The sequence below is a fragment of the Molothrus aeneus genome, chromosome 4, assembly GCF_037042795.1.
Source record: "Molothrus aeneus isolate 106 chromosome 4, BPBGC_Maene_1.0, whole genome shotgun sequence".
In the NCBI taxonomy this organism is placed as follows: Eukaryota; Metazoa; Chordata; class Aves; order Passeriformes; family Icteridae; genus Molothrus; species Molothrus aeneus.
This window is the reverse complement of record NC_089649.1, coordinates 50,177,373-50,200,385: the sequence shown is the minus strand read 5'-3', so window position 1 is coordinate 50,200,385 and position 23,013 is coordinate 50,177,373. Positions and strand designations below refer to the sequence as shown.

General features: G+C 42.1%; 1 protein-coding gene across 1 annotated transcript in view; it reads right to left on the bottom strand.

Annotated features, from left to right (window-relative positions):
• Positions 1 to 16,054, bottom strand: part of APBB2 (amyloid beta precursor protein binding family B member 2) — a 165,270-nt gene extending 149,216 nt beyond the window's left edge. The window contains exon 1 of the mRNA XM_066548483.1: positions 16,012 to 16,054. The gene's annotated coding sequence lies outside the window, so the exon portion shown is untranslated. The remainder of the gene's footprint in view (positions 1 to 16,011) is intronic.
• Positions 16,055 to 23,013: the final 6,959 nt, after the last annotated feature.

Below are 23,013 nucleotides of genomic sequence, written 5' to 3'. Positions count from 1 at the left end.
TATAATTTTAAAATCTTTCCACAAGAAAGTGTTTTTCTCAATATAATGCTTTCCTCTACCAACACTAAAGGTAAGGCAGTTTAATATGACCTTAACAGAGAATGAGGTGAATTTAACAGCAACCTTTATTATTTGCTTGGGGCAGGGGGGGAAATTAGAATTAATCAGCCCCACTGAACTTTCCTATCCATTTCAACCTGGGGGAAAGTTTTACAGCAGGAAAGTGTTTGTTAATCTTTATTTCTGGTCACACAGGGACATGAGCAATGCTACTACAGGTTACCCACCAGGGAGGGAGGTGTTCTGCCATAATTGCAGTTAAAAGGTACCTCTGTACAGAAAAACCTCAAATAACACTGCAAGTTTATATCTGCCTTGGCAGGGAGCAAAACACAAAATGGGAAACAGGGAGAGATGTTTATGGTCCAACCCACAAGAGCAGAGTGAAATATCAAACAGCACATAAGCTTACAGCTCCTCTGCTCTGAGCCACAGCTTCCTTAGTCCCTTTGCATCCTGTTCAAAACCCATCAGTAACTGTCTGCTGCTGTGCTCCTGCCTTCCACAAAAAGCCATGCTTTTTTTGAATGCTGCTGTGTATCAAACCCACTGCAGTCAGTTAAGCACTGCAAAACACTTTAGAGTCCAAACACAGCTACCCTACTTCACAACATACTGCAGATTGTTTTAGAAGGGGAGGAAAGAAAAAAAGCAAAGTCAATAAATCTTTAGCTTAGGGCAATTTTACCTTGTGTTTTGCAGCTGCTCCATAGCAAAAATGATGCTTTACAGCAAGAATTAAGGGAATATTTTCAATTAAAGCATATCTTGATCTCAAAATATCACCAATCTGATTCAAACTCCAGTCCCCCCCTCATCAGAGAAGTAGCTTCTCATGGGTTTTGGATATATATCATTTGTTTAAAGTACCAGCTGAAACTGGGACTAAAAGCATTTCTCTGAAAACAATACTGAAACTACAAACATCTCGCTGTCTGCCAGAAAAGAACATCAAAAACATGTTCCAACTTGGCTGATGCTTGGACACTGTCAGCCTAAAGCCAAAGTGTTCAGAGTCAGATACTTCAAGGCGGAGTGAAGCTGCCTCTGCCCTCTTTGTTGTGCAATGACCCAATGTCAAGACCCAGTGGCCAGTTTGGGGAGGGAGAGCCAAATATTGTATGAACAAAGTGACATGGCTTTCAAACATGATTCAGGGCCCACTTACATCAGAGGGAAGTACTTCAGCACATCTATTCTACTAGCACCAGTAGGCCAAAATCAAAGCACTGAAGACATTAAAGTACTGCCTAAAATGCAAAAGCAAAGCCAAAGGAACCACATATTGCTTAGAGAAATGAACAAATATTATCATGGCAGGTAAAAATGTTTTCCCAGAACACCAAAATCCCTGTTGTAACTTAATAGCAGTAACCCAAGCTATTCAGATCCAAAGGTTTTTTAGGAATTTTGGAAACAACATCTTTTACAGAATTAAGAATGCACAATGCCATGTTTAACTCTGGCCATGAGTGACTCAAAGTTAACACTTCTCCTCCATCTTAGCTTACTCATTCCAATTACAATGGTTACTCAGAATCAGCATACCAACCATCAGTAACAAGGGTAGCAAATGCTTTCCTTTAGGCAGAAAAAACATTTTCTACACTGTTCTTTGAGTCTAATACAGGATAGATCTAACCACATGTATTAAAGGTTCACCACTGACTGTCTACATAAAATCTTGAATTGCTGTCATTAAGACTTTAAATACAGCAGAGTATTTAGATAAGCTAACCTTCATTCTTGCTCTAACATCTTCTCTGTCTACCTTACAGAGCTGCCTTGATTTGCCACGCAGATCTGCAAGGAAGAAGAGACACTACTTGGATCATCACTCCCTGTCTTCATGGGCTGGAGATAGCAGCCCATAACTTACATACCATGAACTGGGGAAAGCTGAGAGCAGGGAAATCCTTCTCCAGCACTGTGTTCAAAGATACAAATCACTTACACACCATAATGCTACACTGACACTTAAAAACATCAGCGAGAGGAGAGGTCCTTTGGTATTTTTAAGACAGGCAACTCTAATACATAAACTAAGCCCTAAACCTGGGGAGTTCCAGGTCACACACAACACAACTATGAACTTTATAAATTCAGCTAATGATAGTATTTAATAAATACTAATGTATTATACAGCCTTCTGTATTTAACACACTTATTATAATTATGTATGCAGTGAAATCCTTGCCAAAGCTTTTGCAGCAAGAAACACCAAACTCTGCTGAAGCTTTTGGACTTCACCTCCAAGCAGCCAAATAGGAAATTGCCACCACATTTTGGGAAACCATATAGCCACAAGCAGTTCAAAGCCAAGAATGATAGAGCACTTCTCCCTTTTCCCAGTCTGAGCAAGCCTGTCCAGTCATTCTTTGTGCCACTTCCAAAGACAATTAGCAAAATCTTGTTTCAATTAGCTTTTCCAGAGCTATAAGCACAAAGAGCACTGTACAACTTCAGAAAGAAGAGGTGAGATCAAAAACATCAGGGCAGGGAAAGACCAGATAAAGCAAGGGACAAGAAATCCCAAAGTGTGTCCCCCTGAAATGCTGAGTACTGTGTGGGGTAAAGCCAATGCTTTTGTTCAGAACAAGGAGCCTTCTTACACCAAGTTGGATTTTAAATCATCTTTCTCAGTTCTCATGATTAAAATTATTAATTTCTTCCCAGAGAAGAACTCTACAGTATACTGTATAATGGCTCTACTTCTTTTGTATAAGGGTTTAGTCTACCTGTACACATCTGCAACATTTCACTTAATACCAGCAAGATTAATGCACCTTTTGAGCACTCCTAACTTCTGGTTGACAATTGATTTTTTTTTGGCAACATCCCACTCCTAGTCTTCCTCAATCTAGGCATCTCCTTTGCTCTTCTATTGTTTCCCCTTTGGTACAACTCTTAACTGCTTTGTAACTCAAATGACTGCCATAAAAAATATTTTATTAAAGTCCAGATGAAATAAAAATATTTATCCTGACTCACATCTTAAGGTAGGAAAAAGAAAATAAAGGGTCATTTACTCTGACATGGTCCACCAATAGATAAATTTATGTTGCATTTTGTCCCATTTTCCATACATGGCTTTAATTATTCTTTCATTTAATATATGTTTTAAAATTTAACAGTCTGACTGTTTCTTCTGTAAACACACACTGTGCTTCAAACACACCAGGGGCTGTTACCACTTTGGAAAATAAATAACCTTCACACATGTTTATATTCTATTTGAACCAAATCAAGAAATATGCAAAGAATCAAAATGTAATACTTCATTGCTCAGAGTAGATATTTAAAAAAAAACACTCCAAACCCCATGCAGTTCTCTTTTACAGAGTCTACAAGAAAGATGGAGAAAGAGGATATTATGACAGGAAAAGGGAAATGGCTTCAAACCAAGAGAGCAGGTTTAGAGTAGATATTAGGCAGAAATTCTCTATTGTGAGGGTGGTGAGGAACTGGAACAGATTGCCCAGAGAAGCTGTGAATGCTCAGTCCCTTGGGAGGTATTCAAGGCCAGGTTCGATGGGGCTTTGAGCAACCTGCTCTAGTGAAAGGCGTTCCTGCCCATGGCAGGGGGGTTGGAACAAAACTTTTGAGGTTCCTTCCAACCCAAGCTATTCTATGATTCTATACAGAAAATAAAAAACTTGGTTAGTCACCCAAGAAAATAACAGCTTTTTCTACAGCTTCTGTTTCACTTACTCTCCAAGCAGCAGCAGTCTCCTTTCTGAGAAGGAGACATTTCAAGTTTGTGTTTTCCCTCCCAATAAGAAAACTCACCTCAGGGAAATCCATGTTTTTTGCAACAAAATCTACCTATTAATTTTGGTCTTTACAGAACAGAAATACCTAGTATAGGGCAACAGCAATGCTATCTCTGTAACCACCAACACTGGGAATTAGTCAAGCAGCTAATTGCAGACAAGCACAACTGTGTCACAGGCCTTGGGAGGTGTTAAGTCACTCCATGCTGAGGAAGAGACTCGTGAGACCTTTCAGCTCAGCTGGCAGCTTGCAGTGCTCCTCTTCAGAAATCCCACACCGCTGCACTGAGATAACAAGTACGTGTTTGTACAAAGGGGTCACTGATGTGAAATTAAGCCACCAAATTTCAACCAATTTTGACACCTGAGAGCATGAGAATTAATTCATTGGCGTAAAGCTCTACTGCTTTCATATTCTAGGTTTAGTTGGAGCAGCAATTTATGCTCTGTATGCCAAAGGTTACATACACATGACAGTCTTAATAACAGCGACTCAAAAATTCATGGAAAAAATTCCCAGTACTATTGTCACTATGCCTGCCTGGATGCACAGGCAGTGTGTAACCTCTCTTTATAGCACTGAAAATGTGGCACACAGGTAATTGAAGCATCAGAGTTCCTTAATGATGATAATAATAATATGATCCCACATCTGATGGTTGGCTGCAGCTTAATGAAACAGAAGAGCAATGAATGATTTAGACAAAACCAGGATGGAGGCTAAAAATAAGATTTGTTTCCTCTAGACAAAGACAGAAGGAACTAAGTGATAATGATTACCTGAGAATATTCAGTAAAACAGATAATCTGTGATAAAAGCAATCTAAGTGTCTAGTATACCATTATCACTTCTAGCTCCTATTTTTATCCTCAGGAATAAAAAAAAAATTAACTAGCTTCTTTTATATTACCAATGGCCCTACACAGAAAATTATTATGGTAATTACTCTCCTTTTAAAAAGCACCTTTTCTTTTTCTTAATGCCTTCTTCTGCCCTTATAATATGGGCCAGCAGTCAATTACCATCTCACAGGAGTAAAGTCCAAAACATGCCACTTGCCTGAGTGGTGGCATCAACAGACCTTCTTTGGCAACACAGTCACTGGTGACATGCAACTTGCATACAAAGTATTCAGCCCAAAAAATTAATACAGTTTAAGAAACTCATCTATCACAATCAGTATTTGGGGGGAACCCCATCAGTGTGGTAGGACCTAAGCATCCACCTAACAATTTCTTTTAGAATGCAGGAAAAAAAAAACCTTGCTGTTCTCCCCTCCTTCCCTCCCACAGTGATTCATTTCTGAAGACAAAACTTCTCATTTCTAATATACATTAAATGTTTATGCTTGCCTGACTCGATGTGAAAAGGAAAGCATAAAAAGAGTAACTGAGTCAAGGGTGTAATTGTCAAAAGTTGTATTAATGTGGTGAAATCCATGTGACAACAGGAAAACCAGCAGATCTAAAAGTTCCCATTGGCATGGTATTCTTAACTTTGTGCTCAGAGCACCTAATTTGAAAAGCACTTTGCTTTTCTCTTCAAAGATAAATGTTTTAAGAAAAAGATTGTTTTAAACACAGATATTTTTATACCATGAAAAAGCATGGAGTAAACAAAGGAAATGAGCATGCAAAAGCCTCCTAGCACTACTTCTCTTTGGAAGCAAGAAGTGAATTTCACAATCTTGATTCTGACAATGAGCTGCTGTTCTAAAGCGAGCTCAGTTTCTGAAACCATCCCTGGTGACCCTTAAGATAACAGTACTAGAGCTAGACTTCCCAGTAGAGCTGCCTTTTTTTTAAATACTTGCTCCCCCCATCAGAGTGTATCCAACCCATACTGTCATTTCACTACAGTGCTTTGCCTCTGTGTGCTCTGCCTCAGCAAACACTCAGTAATACCAATCTACTTCACCTTGTAAAATTGGGATGTGGTCTTCACACAGAAAACTCTATGGCTTCAAATTGAAACATTTTATCAAGTTTAAGACATTCTGTTGCTTTCTAGTTGTGGCTAAAAACCTCGACAAAAAACACCCATTTCAAAAGTACCAATAATTTTACTACCATACCCTCAGATACCATCTGAGGTAAGAAAGTATTAGTTTCCACAAGAGTCAAGCATTCTTGTGTGCACTGCCCTGTTTCAAAGAAAAAGTTCTTTCACCCACAGCTTCTGAGAGAGGTAGAAACATGGCTAATCAATGAGCCTGTCACACTCAGCTTACAAGCCTTTGGAAAACACTGGGTTTTAATCATCCACTTTTACCAACCAGCTGTGGCTACTTGACATGCTTTGCACAGGGTCTCTCATGGCCTATTAAAACTCCCTGCTGTGCTGTGAAAGCATTTGAGGTAGCTTATGCTTCTGAATTAGAGATAATAAAAGCCACAGACACTACTACATTTGGAATAGCCAAGAAAATGCAAAGGAAAATAGCTTGTATGTAAAACTCCCATGTGGAAACTTCAGTTTCTGCAAAACAAAACAATTATTTTCAAATTTGGTTTCTTAGAATCTTAGAGGATAAACCCTGGCCTGTCCTTGAAACAGACAAGGAGAGGAAAGAAAGAAACCTAGAAAATGTTTTTAAATGTATTTATTTGTACTTTGCACAGACTATGCCTCCCCACTGCTCCACAGAAGAGTTTTATACCCAGGTTGCTATCTAACTCTGTGCAAGTGACTTAGGCTTATTTTGCATTTTGCAGCAAATCTCATCATCTAGCTCCTCTGGGTAATTAAGATTCCTCTTTATCTCTTTATGTACTAGCTCCTGCCTCCACCTGAGTCCTCTGGCAGGTGCCTTTCCTGAGCCAGCCTTTGGGAGCACCAGTATCTTCTTTTTGGAATTGCAGGATATGTGTGTCATGCTCCTTAGAGCATCTCCTCTGTCAGTTTAACATCTATTCAAATTGAGTTTCATCTTCTACCATTAAGGATCTAGAATTTCAACACCTCCTTTCAAGCTCAGCTTGTGCAAGGAGGATACAAATCCTGCCATAACAGCACACTGCATCTACCCATGCTTAAAATATTTGCTTGCAATCTCAGCTCCCCCCAGAATGGGGGAAAGCCCAGCTCCCTGCTTGAACACCGTCTGCCTGAGGAAGTTATCAAGAATTTGCACTCAGCAAATACACTCAGCAGGGACAACTCAGGACAGGCTCACACTGTGTGCCAAGGGAGAGTGCTCTAGGACAACTCTGGACATGCTCACACTGCGTGCCAAGGAAGAGCTCTCTAGGACAGCCTGGTGACACTGCCAAAAGCACCCACCCTCTGTTCTAGTGTCATTAGTTCTCTCAGAGTAAACATCAGCAGCCTGTGAATTTTCCATCCCTGTAATGCAGCAAAGGCAGTATAGGCAGCAGAAGCTAAAGCTCAACACTAGCTAGGTTTGAAGTCAGATAAGCACATCCTGAATCAGCCCCACACTGTCCAGTCTTGGTTTTACAGCCAGCATGCTGTGTGGGCTGACAGCCTTATTTTAAACCTTTGCATATGTGTTTTTTAACCCATAGATTTAAAACAACCTTGGAACTTACAGACACGAACCTTAACAGCTTTCAAGGAGTAATAGGATTTATCAGGCCAAAAATTAAGAAACTCAAATTTCTAATTTATAGCAGAAGCTCATACTTCCTAATTTAAGTCCTAGTGCAAGCTGGGATACCAGATCAAGTGCTACGTTTTTCCAGCTCTATATTTACACTTCAAGGACTACGTAGAAGCACAGAGCAGATTCAGCTATTCAAAAATTCAGCTAAATGCCTCAATTATGAGCCTCTTCGGGGAGGTTCACAGAAGTTTGGGTTACATGTCTTCAAACAGGTTTTTAAAGCAGTATAGATCTAGACATCCATCTAGGAATGGAAGGAGGACTCAAACTTTAAATTTAGGAAAATAATAGCTTTACCTTACATATGCACAGAAAAGCATTGAGACAAAGAGGGTTTCTCTTCTACTCTGGCAGGAGGTGTAGCTGAAGAATTTCAGCCTCACCCATGCAAAATTAGATATTTATTTTGGATAAATCCCACAAAATGCTTTCCGCCCAGCCAGCACTCCTACCTGCTGGTTTGGCAGCAGCAGAGGCAGGCTCTGTGCTGCAGGATGGCAGGCAGCCAGCCACCAGCTCCGGGGCCTCTCCACACTGGCAGGGTACACTGCTCAGTGCAGCCTTGGGGTTACTGCAAGGCAAGCACAGTGACAGCTCTCAGCTGCCACATCTCTGAGCCTACAAGGGTCATCAGAGCCTCTGCTACCAGGGAAACAGCAAATTTAGGGATGTACGTTGCCATACCCTGCCTGTCAGCTGTTCCCTTCCCTATGATGTGTGCACACACACTGGAAAAGAGGGAGAACAAACATCACCCCCTGACTTGCTGGTTGGACCAGGGAAGCGCTGAGGGATCCCCCTGTTTTCTGCCTAAAAACAAGCAAGTAAAACCCTATCACATCATTGTACATGTTACTGCACACTGGCTGGCCAAAAGCACAGCATGGAGACTGTATTTCAGAACCAACATGTTGTCATTGTATTGCAAAGGTTCCATATTGCTAGAGTTTTGTACCTCCTTGATGTTTCTTGTATGCAGCTCCTCCAGGCACTGACTCTTCCTTGTCCTCACAGCAGCCAGGTGACTCCAGTTCCCCCCAACCAACCAATCCACTCTTTTATAGCACTCTTCTCATTGGCTACAGGTGCGGCCTGTTAAAGTCAAGCCTGCTCCCAATCTCTAATAACTGGCTCAGCTGCAACTCTTTAGGGGGTAAGATTACTTTCTATACCACCTTTCTTTTCTTATATTGTATCTCCCTACACCAACATGCAATATATGCTGGCCGAGTTTTAGCCCAAAGCAAGATAGAAAACAACAGAAATGTGACTCCTGCCTGAGGTACACACATTTAACCATGCTCTGAGGATCCCCTAGCTTCAGGATTTTTTTGGCATCAAGCCTCACTGACATCCCTCAGAGTCACCCAGTTGCCCCTCTTGTTCCCCTTCCCCAGACAGACTCCTCACTGAGAATTCCTGAATTTTCTGTGATCTGCTATCAAGAGTTACACTTCGGTGCAAGGGCATCACAATATTGACATGCTGTTAGGCTGCAAAGACAAACTTCCCACTGAACACTTAAGCCATTTCCCTGACAAACAGCACCATTTTTATCACATTAGAACGTGTCTATATTGGTTTTCAGAAAAGTATTACTGGTTCCTCAATGCTGATATGCCTCTACCAGAAAGCTTGCTATATTTTGGCAGATACAGAATCATCATTTTTATCCATGTTTAAATCCATACTTGCAAAAGGAAATATACAGGACATTTCACTGAAAAAGTTTACACATCAGTGCTGACATAACAGCATGCAAAGATTATAAAAATAAGGTTAAAACACATACATAATTAAGCATTGTTTGCTAGCAGCTCTTGCACATGCTTAAAGCCAACATTATTTTGTGTTACTTCAATATCCTTTGTTAGTCCTCTTAACAACCTACAAAGTTATCTAACAATAAATCCAATCTGAAATGTTTCCAAGAAGCAAACTTCAAATAATTAAAAATATGGGGTTTTTCTAATGTTTCTCTTTTCAAATACACAAGCATCATCAAACATTTTTCCTAAACTGGAGAACTTTTAAAGATAATTAATGTCAAACTTCTCAAAAAAAATTTTACTATCCTGTTTGTCAGAGTACATGTATCTTTTCATATTACAGCTGTGTTAAACCATTCCCTTTACTGATGGTTCCTGTGCTGTTTACTGTTTTCTTGAATTAAGGTGGGAAAAAGAGAGAGGGAAAGAAAGAAAAGAAGGCAAAAAAAAAAAAAAGAGAAGAAAAATGCAAGCAGGCTCCCACACAACTTGAAAAATATGAGTTATTTCCCAACCTGCCATTCCACCAGAGTGCCTGACCTGGTGAGATCTCACATTCCCCAAAGGTTTTACACCCACATGGGTATCAGGGAAAAAAAATAAACCCAAAAAACCCCATCAACAAAATACCATGGAGATCTGCCTCTCCTGCTCACACAGGAGGCATGCAGGGTGCCAAGAAGACAAGATCATCACATAGTGCTGAAGGTTTTCTTAATGCCATGTGCATCCCAAACACCCAGGCTGCCTACTGTATTTACTTCCAAATGAATCTTGCTGTAAGTTCATAGATTTATTTTATACAGATTCCTATGTATCTTCAACTCATTTACACAATGTAATTAAACTTTCTTTCCATTATGTCACATTTAAATCGAATTTGATCTGTCAAGTGCCAAGTTCTCCATGGGAGAGAATTCCTCCTCCTTATTTCTCTTCCTTGCAGTTCCCTTTCATGTTTCATGGTGGTTCTCTGCACAGCTTTCTCCATAGCTACACAATTCAACACCTTGCTAAGAAATATCTCCTCCTAACAATAAGCCTCTTTGCAAATAGAATTAACAAGGCAAGTGCAAACACAAGAGCAATGAAATAGTTGCCATATTTACCCAAACTACTGCTTACAATTCCTTATGAAGTGGAAGCAGTAGTTTGGGTAAATGAAATTCTATATTAGATACACAGGATAGCTTGATGTCAAGCTCCTCATTTGCAGAATTCTGCAGCTGGTTTGTAGGAATCCTGCAGCATCTCCCTTCAATTCATCTGAGAAATGATACTTACAAGGTTTCCAATAAAGTCTTTGTGGCAATATTAGTCACACTAATGACTGCCATTTAATAACTATCCTGAGAACACTGCAAAGAAAAGATACATTTCTACAATAGACAACAACAACAAAACGTATAAAGCTTATGGTAGCTTCTTCTGCTAAAACAAGTTAATTCATAAAGGTAAGGAACATTAATGCCTGCCAATTTCCTTCTCTTTGGACTCTGTCCTTCACACACAGTAATTACATTGGGAAACCTCCCTCCATAACCAATTAATGGACATAAGGAAAAAATCAATTGTGACTAAGAGTACTGCATTAAACATATTTTAACACCAACACTAAATCCAAATGGTATTTTTAAACACATCATCTACACTTGAAATCTGCAGAAGTACTTTAGAAATGTTCCTTTTGGTGCCTTTGAAAATTAAACTGCACTTGCACTAAAGGCAAAGAAAAATAAACATCCAACAAAACAACTAAAGACACTGCAAAATTGCTTAAAAGCATATCGTAGTGAAGCATGACTAGTGCTTCCAGGAGGGTTGTCCCAAAGGCAGACAGAGCTGATACTTTGTCTGACAGGGTATATTATCTGGAGTGCAATGTAATCCAGCAAAGAAGACAAAGGAAAAAAAGATTCCCCTTAAGTCTTCTCCAGAAAATAAGAACAGCCAAACAGTAATAAATCACGGAGTTATAACTCCATTTTGGCATAGCTACAGGAGGACACCACAGATTTTAGTAGGGGTTTTTAAATTGTGAAGTCAAACAGATTAAACTGTCAAATATAAGTCTGCCAGGAGTTTGCTTAAAGTACTTTACAGCCACAGCACTATTCATAAGTTAAAATAAACCAGAATTGCAGACACTGGCTATCTGGGACTGGGATCAGAAGAAAAATTTGCATGTTTTATTTTCTAGGAAACCTCCCTCTGTCACATATTACTTTCAATGCACTACTACTCAAGTTAGTAGTTTACATTCATGAATTCCTAGACTGAACTGTGCCCAGCTTCATTCATCTGAGATCAGTGCTCAGTATCAAATGCAGCAAAGACTACTGATAAAGGGACATATTTGCATATAGTTAATCATCCTAATTGGTATGCAGACCACTTTAAAAATGCACTAATCAGTGTTACACTTAGATGCAGGGTTTGTTCAGCAGTAAAAGTCATGATCTAAATACTTACCCAAACAAATATCACATTTTCAGGGGAGACTGAAGCTCAGCATGTTGCAGTTAAAGAAAGAAAACGGCTTTAACATTGGGAGACAGAACTTTGAGGCTGACCTTAGATCTCCAGCTAAATTGAGTTTCATCTTTTTAAGTCATAAAGAAATCCACTTTGTTTAACAAGGTTAACTCACTGTCCTGAGAGTGATGGAGGCCAAGTGTCTGCTGTCTTTGTCAGGGCAGACTCCTACATTCATTTCCCATAGCCTTGCTGCAGGGCCTGCTCTTACACCCTTGGCAACAGACTTCAGCAACCAGGACCTCCCAGATGAGGCACAGACAAACCAGTGGTCATCAGCAGTCCCAGGGCACCCTCCACACCCTAACAATTCCCTCAAATTCTCCTGCCAGAGCTCTAGAACCTGTAGCACCCCTTGCAGGTGAACAGAAAGTGGTAAGAGACAATAATCCCAGCAGGGATCCAGGGGAAGCCAAGCAGAAATCAGGAATTCTTTTCCCAGCCAGGAGCAGACCTACAGACAAGCAGCACTCTTGGCTTAAGGCCATAGAGCCTGCAACAAGGTCCCAGGAGGCTGCAGACAGACCAGACAGGCATTTGGAACCAAAAACCACCAAATGTTTTGAAGGGAAAGCTTGCACCCAACTCTGATAACAACAAGCTGAGAACAGCCAGAGCTTCAGAGAGTATCTATAGAGGAGGTTTTGAATAAGGGCATCTTGTTCTTATTTTTCCTTTGACATCTGCTTTCATGTTGACCAAAAAAAAAAAAAAAAAAGGAAAAGGGAAGAAAGAAAAAAAGGTTGCAGAAGACAACAGATTCCAAGAGAAGCAGGCGGAAGGGTAATAAGAATTAGGCAATTAAAGCAGGACACCACACAGAGAATTCCAAAAACACCCTCTCCTCCTTAAATCTCTGGTGACAGCATAGATCAGTGCTCTGTCCAAAGCATAATGAGACAAGGAAACAGGCACAGAGGTGCTGGAATACTGATCATCATGGGAAGCAGTCAGGTTCTGCTGACAGTCACAGTAACCATTATACAGCATCTGCAGCTGGTTGCATTCCTTGTTGCACACACAGTATTTTTTGAACCATCTACAGACCTCATACAAGTTCAACTACTGCAACCACCATACCAGATAACTCAGCTATTCTGCAGGACAACAAATGAGACAAATCCCATGCACAACTAGCTCCACTAGACTTGTTTTCAAATTTGTTTTAACTTCATTTAATTATGGTCTTCCAGTCACAGCATACCTTGGAGAACTGGTCTCAGTTCACATTATCTGGGTCTACTGTACAGCCCCCCCCCCCAAGAACTCCTTTTTGAGAGGATTTATGAATTACTTACATATGGGGGGGGGGGACAGAATTGCTGCAGTTCATTTTTTAACCTGAAAGTTAATAAGCTCTAGCAGCTCATACATACAAACACATAGTTTCCTTTTGCACAGCTTGTACTTTAAGGAAAAGGATTTTCCACACAATTAGATGCAGTTGTTAGACAATACATTATTTTAGTGGAGAAAAAAACTAACATGCAAAACATTTCAGAAACCAGCCACTAAGCACATTGCAACCATGTAGCAATACAAATGGTAAAGCAGGCATTTTTATACCAGTGTTGTAATGTCAGATTTTAAAAATAAGAAACACTAACACATAAAATCTATATTAACTCAGACATACAGAAAAGCTTTTCCTGAGTTACCAAGCCTTCACTCCTACTGCCACAGCCAAGCATACAATATAGACTTCCTCAACACATTCTTAAGAGTCAGTTAAGGAGTTTACTCCATTTATCCCATTATAAGGTTGTTCTAGAACCTGAGCCCATTTAGAGAAGAAACTGTGTAAATTTCAGCTTAAACTTATTCCTGCCAGTTTATATACATTTCCTCTCATGCCAAGATTGTTCTTTAGCTTAAATAGCTCCTCTCTCCCTTTCTAGTATTTATAGCCCAGCTGTACTTGCAGACTGCAATCATATTCCATCTCAGCCTTATTTGCTAGGCTAAACAAGCCAGGCTTTCCCTGTCTTCTCTGGAATAATTGACACTGCTGTCCTCCAGCCTCAGTCTGCACTGTCCCACCTGCAGCACAGGTGAGAGAACCCGTGGCTGGCACTCCCCAGGAGCTCACACCCATTCCACCATGGCTCCTGATGTGTCCTGGCCTAACACACTCCACCATCACCTTCACTTCCTCTACAGCAGCAACTTTGTCAGTGATCAGCCAGTGCACCCAGCACATCCTGGCTCTACTGCTCCCCTCCCTGTAACGGAGCTCCTTGCTCACAGCAGGGTACAAAGGTAGGACTTTCTGTCCCACTAGAAAAGGATGTACAGGATAGTTTGTTTTCAGTGTGGATGATTTGTTCAAGTATGACTACACATCCTGTGTCAAAGCTTGCTATCTGACAGAGATGTAATCAGTGAGTTGCTCACCATTACCACCAACTACCAGGATTCACTTTAGTTTTTCACAACCTCTGCTAAAAAATCCTTACAGCAGACAATCTCAAGTACTCAAATCCCCCCTTAAGCTCCTGAAGTCACCACTCTCTTCAGCTCAAATCCTGCAGCAGCCCTTTCTAGGCTCCTCAGGCATTTCCTAAGGAAGACTCCATCCCTCCTGACCAATGGCACAGCAAAGTCTACGCAACACCACACCAAAAAATGACCAATTTTGTCACTGGTTTCCAGCTTAGCTGCAGAACTGAAAACGAAAATAATAATCCAGGTTTCCAAGTCATGCATTTCCTCTCCTAGCAAATGATTCCCACAGTTGTAATCTACTATTTAGATGACTCTTGCTGGGAAAGGCACATTCAGTCGTGCTGCTTCAGAGCCAAGAATCTTCCTCCTTGTTACAACAGTTATGTTTTCTTCATAACACAGGATAAAATTATTCTTCATCCCAAAGAGTCTTCTCCAGACCTTGATTCCCTCAGCTGACAAAAGACCCCAAAAATACAAGCCAAAAAGTATTCCATCACATGCTCATTTCTGTAAAGGAAGAACAGAAATATCCTCACTCCGCATGACTGTTCCAGGCAAGGAAATTAATCAGCCAAGATTTTGTCCCAAGGTCACCGTAAGAGGATGTCTCTTCCCTTAAGTGCTAGGACATCTGCACTCTTATTTTAACTAAATGCAATTATGCCAGCAGAAAATAGTTTTAAACACAAGACAGACAACTCATTCAGGCGTTCAGAAAACACCAGAGCATGACATGTAGGATCTGGAACACACTGGAGGAGCACACCTCCAAGCCAGACGACACAGCAAATCTGCAGCAGCTCAGCAGCAACCGTACCTCAGCTCCTGGGGCTACACAGCAGATCTTGGGGAAGCACTGAAACTTGCAGCAGACACTGTTACCCCAAATAACTCACTGCAGATACCATTTACCACGTACAGCTACCAGTAGCATCCACAGCACACAAAGCCCAGCAACGCACCACCACTGCAGAGTTGGGTTTTTTTCTTGGTTTTGTTATTTTGTGTTTAAAGCCCAGAAGTACACTTACCCTCCCTAGCAAGCAGGAGCCCAGCCAAGAATTATAAAACATTGCAAACAAGCAGGCAAAGCAATGAAGTACAAATACAAACCGTTACACTTTCCATTTTATCTGTCTCTGTAGCCGCAACGAAAAGTAGCTCCGTTGTTGCCTTGGGACCCAAGCAAATTCCTGACAACTTCCAAGACAGATTCGTGGGGTCCACGTTTTTTTCCAAGGACCGTATTTTTCCCATTTGCAGCCCCGCGCGTAACCCTCGAGTACGATTTAATCACAGAGCTCAACCCGCTCAGTCTACTAATTAAAAAAAAAAACCAAACCAAAACAAAAAAACACCCCAAAACCAAAAAGCAAAACAAAACAAAACAAACCTACTACAGGCACTTTTACCATTTTCCAGGCTTTTTTTCTGCACCACCAGCAGCAGAACAAGACCAGCTGCCGCTGCTATTCGCCGCCCGCGGGAGCAGAGCCCACGCTCGCCGCAGGCTCGGCCAGCGCTCTGCAGCAGCGGCAGCGCTCCTGCACACCGAGGGAAGGCAGCGGACCGCAGGCCGGCCTCGGCTCCGCACCACCGAGACCGGGATGCGCCGGAATCGCCCCGAGCAAGGGCGGCGGGACCCTCCCCCGGCCTCCTGCCCGGTCCCACCGGCAGCGGGCCGGCCGGAGCGGCGGCACCGCGGGCGGCCGCGCACCGGGGCTCTGCCACGGGACGGGACGGGACGGGACGGGACGGGACGCGCTGCCCTGCCCTCCCGCCACCCGCCGCGGAACGCACCTGCCCGCGGCGCCGCTCCGCCGCCCGCCCCGGAGGCGCCCGAAGCCGCTGCGGGATGCGGCCAGCCTTCCGGAAACGCTTCCCAGCCCGCTGCGCTTACCCAGGAAACGATTCCGGCCGCCGGCCGCCACCGCCCCTCCTCTCCCTCCGCCCCGGCCGCCGCCCAGAGCCGCGGCCCGCAGGGGGGCAGCCGGGCGGGGCCAGGGGCGATGGCCGCGGCGCCATGGCGGCAGCGTGCCCGCGGGGCCTGCTCCCGGCCCGCCTGACCCGGCCCGGCCCGCCGCGGTCAGCAGCTCACATCAGAGCAGATGTACCTCTGTGAAAGAGTAGAGGTTGTGTGTGAGGCAGGTCTACACCCCGGGGAAAAAAACCAAAACAAAACAAAAAATTCTCCTTAGGGAAAAAGAAGGGTCTGGCTCGTCCTTGGCGTGTGTAGTAATGCTCGTATCAGGTGAGGCAGTGGTTATGACTTTCCTAAAATGCCACCTGCTGTATCCCAGTGCTCCTCTGAGTGAGAGACAGAGAGGTAGACAGTGAGACAGCCAGGTAGGCTGGGAAGCCCTAGAAGAAGATTTTATCACTCTCTACAATTACCCGAAAGGAGGTTATTGACAGCTCGGGGTTGGTCCCTTCTACCAGGTAAAAAGCAGTAGGATAAGAAGAAACAGCCTGAAGTTGCACCATGGGAGGTTTATGCTGGATTTTAAGGAAAGTTTCTTCACTGAATGGGTTGTTAAGCATTGGAACAGGCTGCCCAGGGGAATGGTGGAATCACCATCTCTGAAGGTATTTAACAGGATGAGTAGATGCAGTACTTGGGGATGTGGTTTAGTGGTGGACTTGGCAGTGTCGGGTTAATGATTGGACTTCATTATCTTAAATATCTTTTCCAACCCAAACAATTGTATGTTTCTACAATTTTAAGAATTGTTTTTCACAGTGGATATGGGCACCAAGTAGCAACATGGCAGTGGGTTACACACCCACATGGCTGATGAGCATTAGCAAACCCCATCTGGTCATGGATTAATGGAGTGTACTTGGCATGGGCATAGGCTCCAGGCAGCTGTGCTCTGGTTGGTCTCAAACACAGGTAACCAGTGTAAATGGAAAGGAATGAGGTGTGCAGAAAACAAGCAAATAAAGGACCAGGCCTGGCAACTTCACTGCTCTAACCTGCGTGCACTGCTGTAGGGTTGCAGCTGAGATTAATCCCTACACACATTTTGAGATGGATGAGTAGGGAATCACAGCAACAGCCCAGACAGTTAGAAATGAGGCTTAATAGAACACACCCACAGGGAGATATTTCTGTTTAATACCTTCCAAATATGTGGAATATTGTCTGTTCTGCCAAGCTAAGCTTTTGAGATTGCAGGGGAAGAAACTGGTCATTGCTAAAGCAAAAAATTCAACATAAGATGGTAGTTTAATGAAAAGCATGTAATAGACCTTTTACTTCTATACCTCCTAACAATTTTAGGAGGTCCCTGGAACAGCAGATGCAAAACAATCAGCAGTAAAATAGTGTCCTATTGGAGTGACCTAAGACATATAAGGAGGTCAAAGAAGTCTATTACAATAATGAAATTGGCATCTCATACATTTTCTGACATGTTCTTGTAAATGTAAACACATTTAGTAGTCCTGTTGAAGTGCCCAAGTCTGCTTTAAAATTTATCACACCTTTTTAACAGCAAATCTCTTCATCTGCAAGAGATGATTTTTCCTATGCATTCCATAACCTTCTTCTGTGTTTTGTTCCCTACCTTTACAGTCATGTTCCTGGTCATAACAGAACACTCACGGACTAAGAACAATTTAAAGGATCATTAAAATTAATAGCAATATTAAGTTTTTAATTAAAAATATTTATGTTTTTGTAAGATCATATTGACATCCACCAGCCTAAAGAACAGAAAAAATATTTGTAATTATAAGTGCTATACTGATGAACAGGAAGAAACAATTAGGTGAAGACATACAACGGTTAGGCAAAGTAATTCAGAGCAAAGCGCCTAAAAATTATACTCTAATATTTAATAACTTACTCTTAAATGTATTTTTCTTTTTTGTAAAACTTTTTCCACTTTTTCTATTTGTCTTAAATTTGGATATGATTTAATCTAACACTTTTATAAGCTAAAACTCACATTTTAATTGCTATTTTTAGATTCAAGACTAAGAAGACGGCCCAGAAAAGCCTCTAAATAGTTATAATGATCTGTAATAAAATCATGTTATCGTGATCAGTTTCAGAAGGACCCATGACCTCCAGAGGCATCCAAAGGTAATTCATCACATTCCAGCATTTGCAAATCAGGTTGCTTCCCCCTTTAACAAAGCACGTCATCCAGCAGGAGGGAAAGCTTTTATGCTTTGACAGCATACTGGAGAAGAACACTCCCTGGAATATGCACTGTATCTACTTTAGAGATGCATGACAACTAGCAGATTACCAAGGTTATTAGTGAATACCCTATTAATAAATTTCCTTGACAGAAATGCTCAGGCAAGATGTTCAGAAATTAATGTTCCTTTAATAAAAATAAATGTAATAACACTGCATTGTGGTTTTCACTATGTAGTTAGAGTTATGATTAATATTTAGTTATCTATTCTATATAATGCACTTTGGATTGCAGTGTAGTAAGCAGTGCCATAAAAATAAAGTGTTGGGGAAACAAAATAAGGAATTTCATATACATCCTAAATGGACTGCTGTCCAATACACTCACTTCTTGGAAACCTTTCTGTGTGGATGCAGTGCTTGTCTAGGCTTAGTAAATCTCATCAAATATTTCATAGAATCATAGATTGTCATTATTTGGAAGGGACCCACAATGATAATCAAAATCCAACTCTTGGGCACTTACTCTTTTTCTTAATACACAAACATCTTGTGGAACAGTGGAAGAAAAAGAGAGGCCTTTCTATTTTCTAAGAATTACATTATCATCCTGCTGTTCCTGTGTGTGAACTATTGACTGTGATTTTATTTGGGTCAAAATCTCTCCAACTTTGCAACACGGAATGACAGTCCATACGACAGTCCCTGCTTTCCTCCGTGTAGCAGCTTTTTACTTAGGGGTTAGTCCGTGCAGAGGGATAGTTACAGTACGCAAGGATCCCATCCCGAGAATCTCTTACTCTCCCTTACTGCGGCGGACTGCAGAAGGAGAGCGGTGGCTATGAAATAAGCAAGGCTACCATCTAGTGGTGCTACTGCGCTTCCATAGCACAGAGAAACACACTGAATATGGCTGAATATACTGAGCCTAAACACAGAAACTTATCTAAGAAAATTCGATTATAGCAGAATGCTTGGAACACTTCCTCTAACATTTTCACGCAGCTACTATAAGTCTCCATTTTAAATACAAAATCAAATAATTTTCCAGAAAAAGCAACAACCACCACACACAGTGCACCTGCAGCTAGGAGATTTAAGAATTAGACTCATAGCATGTAATTTTTCATTACAGGCTTAAACATGCTTGGAGGGTTCAGTCCCCCAGACATACTGCTTCTCAGGACCTGTGCAAAAGCATGTATCATGCCCATTATTTTGAATTTCTGTCTTCTTAGTGCTCCCTGGGCTAGCATATAATGAAAGATTAATTCTGCCATGAACAAACTTCCCTGTGTTATTTATAGAGAAGCAAAGGCCACAAGACATCAGTCTCAGATAAGATTATTCCAGTAGTTAAATCAAACCAGGAACTAAATCAAGGTCTCCTGCTCTACTCATGGAGCCCTCTCCCATTCACTGTATGAGCTATCTGAGGCACATTGCCACTACCTTAATGAAGGCTGTATAGGAGCAAGAACAATTTGTAGGCCAGCAGTTCTCTGATATCTTGGCAAGCCAAGCAAGGCAGAATGATAATTTTGAAGTTTCTCTCTAGCTCTTCAGGAATGCAAAGCCTTGCATCCTGGAACGGTTGTAAAGTAATTATAAATAATCTCTTAGACATCTGTCTTGATGTAATTATCTGATCTCTCCTTTCTCTGCCTGTTACACAGCAGTATATTGATATTTCCTACTGGGAGGGTGAAGGAAACGGTGCCTGACCTGACTGGCCCCCAGGCATATAAACTCCTTGGTTATATGGTGAATTTACCCAGCCCTCCCACTCATCCAAACATGGGCAGCTCCAATTTTTATTATTATTACAGGCAGGCTCTGAGCAGTGCAAGCAGGGTGACTGTGTTTGCTCACAAACAATCACCATATTGCAACAGGAGACTATACCAACTGACCACTGCAGTAAACAGCCCATTGGGCACTTCCTTCTGGCTGGAAGGGCCAGATGGGCAAAGCTGCTCTTTGTAACAAAGAAGCTGCTATTAATGCAGGGTTTCTAAATGCTACAGTATCTGCTTAGGCACTGCTAGAAGCCAGTAGCTGCTTTTAGAGTGGACTTTTCTGCAAACTCCGCTTGCTCTTTTATGTGGCTCTGGTGGACAAAAATACTCAAAAGCTGCCACAGAGCAAGGCCTGTAATTATAGGTAGTCAAATAAAGAGAATAGCTCACACTTTCAAAGCTGACATCTAGCTAGATTTTCTTGCCTTGGCTGCTTAAAATGGGAAGTCTAGCCCTGATGGGAGCTCAAACATGTGATCACCAATATTTTCCTACAACTGAGAAATAGGAATACAACAGAAATTTTGCAATGTAGGTTGCATTTGAGGCTTTAAATATTTTGTTGTTCAAACAGCACAAAATAAAGCACAGCTTTAGGAAAACACCTCTCCATTGTTAGCAGCTGCTGTGCTTCAGGCCTGCCATTCCGGTATCTTGGAGCTTTCCCTGGAAAAACTTCACTGCAGGTTCTGCCCAACAGGCAGCCAAGGATGATGATCAGTACAGCTCCCTTTGAGGCAGTCAGGAAAGCCATGTTTCAGGCCAGAATGACCTCATGCTATATATGGGGCTTTGAGAAACCTGCCTGGTATAGTTGCAGGTGTCGCTGCCCATGGCAGGGTGTTTGAGAGCTCTCTCAAGGATTTTTGAGTAATCTTGGGAATCTGGAGAGGTCACATTTGACCGGTAGTTGGCAAATGTTGTTCCAGTTTTCAAGAAGGGCAAGAAGGATGACCCTAGGAATTACAGATCTGTCATTCTTACTTCAGTGTCTGGTAAAATTATGGAGAAAATTTTTCTGGGAGTTATTAAAAAACACTTGAAGGACAACATGGTCATTGGTCACAGCCAGTATAGCTTCATGAGGGGACAGTCCTGTTTCACTAACTTAATTTGCTTTTATGACAATTTAACTTACCTAAGTTATCAAGGGAAGCCAGTTGATGTAATCTTTTTGGACTTCAGTAAAGCTTTCCATACTGTCTCTCAAGTATCCTTCTGACAAAATGTTCAGCACGCAGCTGGATAAAGACATAATAGGATGGGTGAGCAACTGGTTAATGCATCAGGCACAAAGGGTTTTTGTGAATGGGGTGACATCAGACTGGGGACATGTCACTAGTGGGGTTCCACGGGGCTCTAATTCAGGGCCAGTGTTCTTCAACATCCTTATAAATTACTTAGATACAGGACCTGAAAGTAAAGTAGGTTTATCAACAGGACTAAATTGTAGGGAGCTGTTGACTCCCTGGAAGGTAGAGTGGTCCTGAAGAGAGACCTCGACAAATTAGAGGGCTGGGCAATCACCAGCTGTACGAAGTTTCACAATGGGAAGTGATGGATTCTGCACCTGGGTTATACATACAAACTGAGGAATGAGATGCTGGCAAGTAGCACCCTGGAAAGAGACCTCTGTGTCTTGGTCAGTGGAAAGGTGATCATGAGCCAGCAGTGCCCTGGCAGCCAGGAGGGACAACCCTGTCCTGGGGGGCATCAGGCACAGCATGGCCAGCCAGGCAAGGGAGGGCTGCTCTGCTCTGGGGCGACCTCATCTTAAATATTATGTGCAGTTTTGGGCACCTCAATAACAAGAAGGATCTAAAGCTGTTAGAGAGTGTCCAAAGGAACAGCCTTCTATGAAGATGGGTGAAGGGTCATGAGGGGGAGCCGTACAAGGCACCTGAGGGTACTTGGTCTGCTCAGCCTGGAGAAGAGGACAGTGAGGGGAGACCTCTTTGCAGTCTACAACTTTCTCATGAAGGGAAGAGGAGGGGCAGACACTGATCTCTTCTCTATGGTGACCGGTAACAGAACTTAAGGAAACAGCATGATACTGTGTCAGGGGGGGTTTAAGCTGGTATTAGGAAAATGTTCTTCACCCAGAGGGTGTTTGGGTACTGAAACAGGCTCCCCAGAGAAGTGGTCACAGCACCAAGCCTGACAGAATTCAAGAAGCATTTGGAAAATGTTCTCAGACACATGGTGTCATTGTTGGGGTTGTCCTGTGCAGGGCGAGGAGCTGAACATTGATGATCCTTGTGGTTTTCTTCCAACCCAGGATATTCTATGATGCTATCATCCTTACTAGATGATCTTTAGGGTCTCTTCCAACCCAAACCATTCTAGAATTCTATAATTCTGTGTTATGCATATATACACACTCACATCCACTAATACACATTAAGAGGTACAGAAAGCTAAGATAAAGTTGGAAACGCTAGGTTTGCGAACAGCAGAAGGCCAGTGCTTTGTCTCTGAAACAAGAGAGACAAAAGTCCAGTGCCTAATGTCCTAAATACAGCTAGAAAAGCCCAGGCTGCAAATGCACTCAATGGGAATTTTGCCCTACGTGTATAAACATACACAGGAAAGAGCAGCATGTTTTGCGTTTATATTTGCAGCTGTAGAATGTGATAGAGTCCCATTGTTTTTCTGATCCATAGTGTAGTTTCCCTTGCAATCTAAATATTTTTCTCCACTGAGACAGGGATTTGTTTCAGCAGGCACACTCATAAGCTAAACTCCTCCACTGAGACGGTATGGCTCAAGGTCCAAATGATGGCGTTCTTCATACCAACGTGTGCTTTGGGTAAACAATTCAAAACAGCACTTGTTAAACTGATCTTCAGAAAA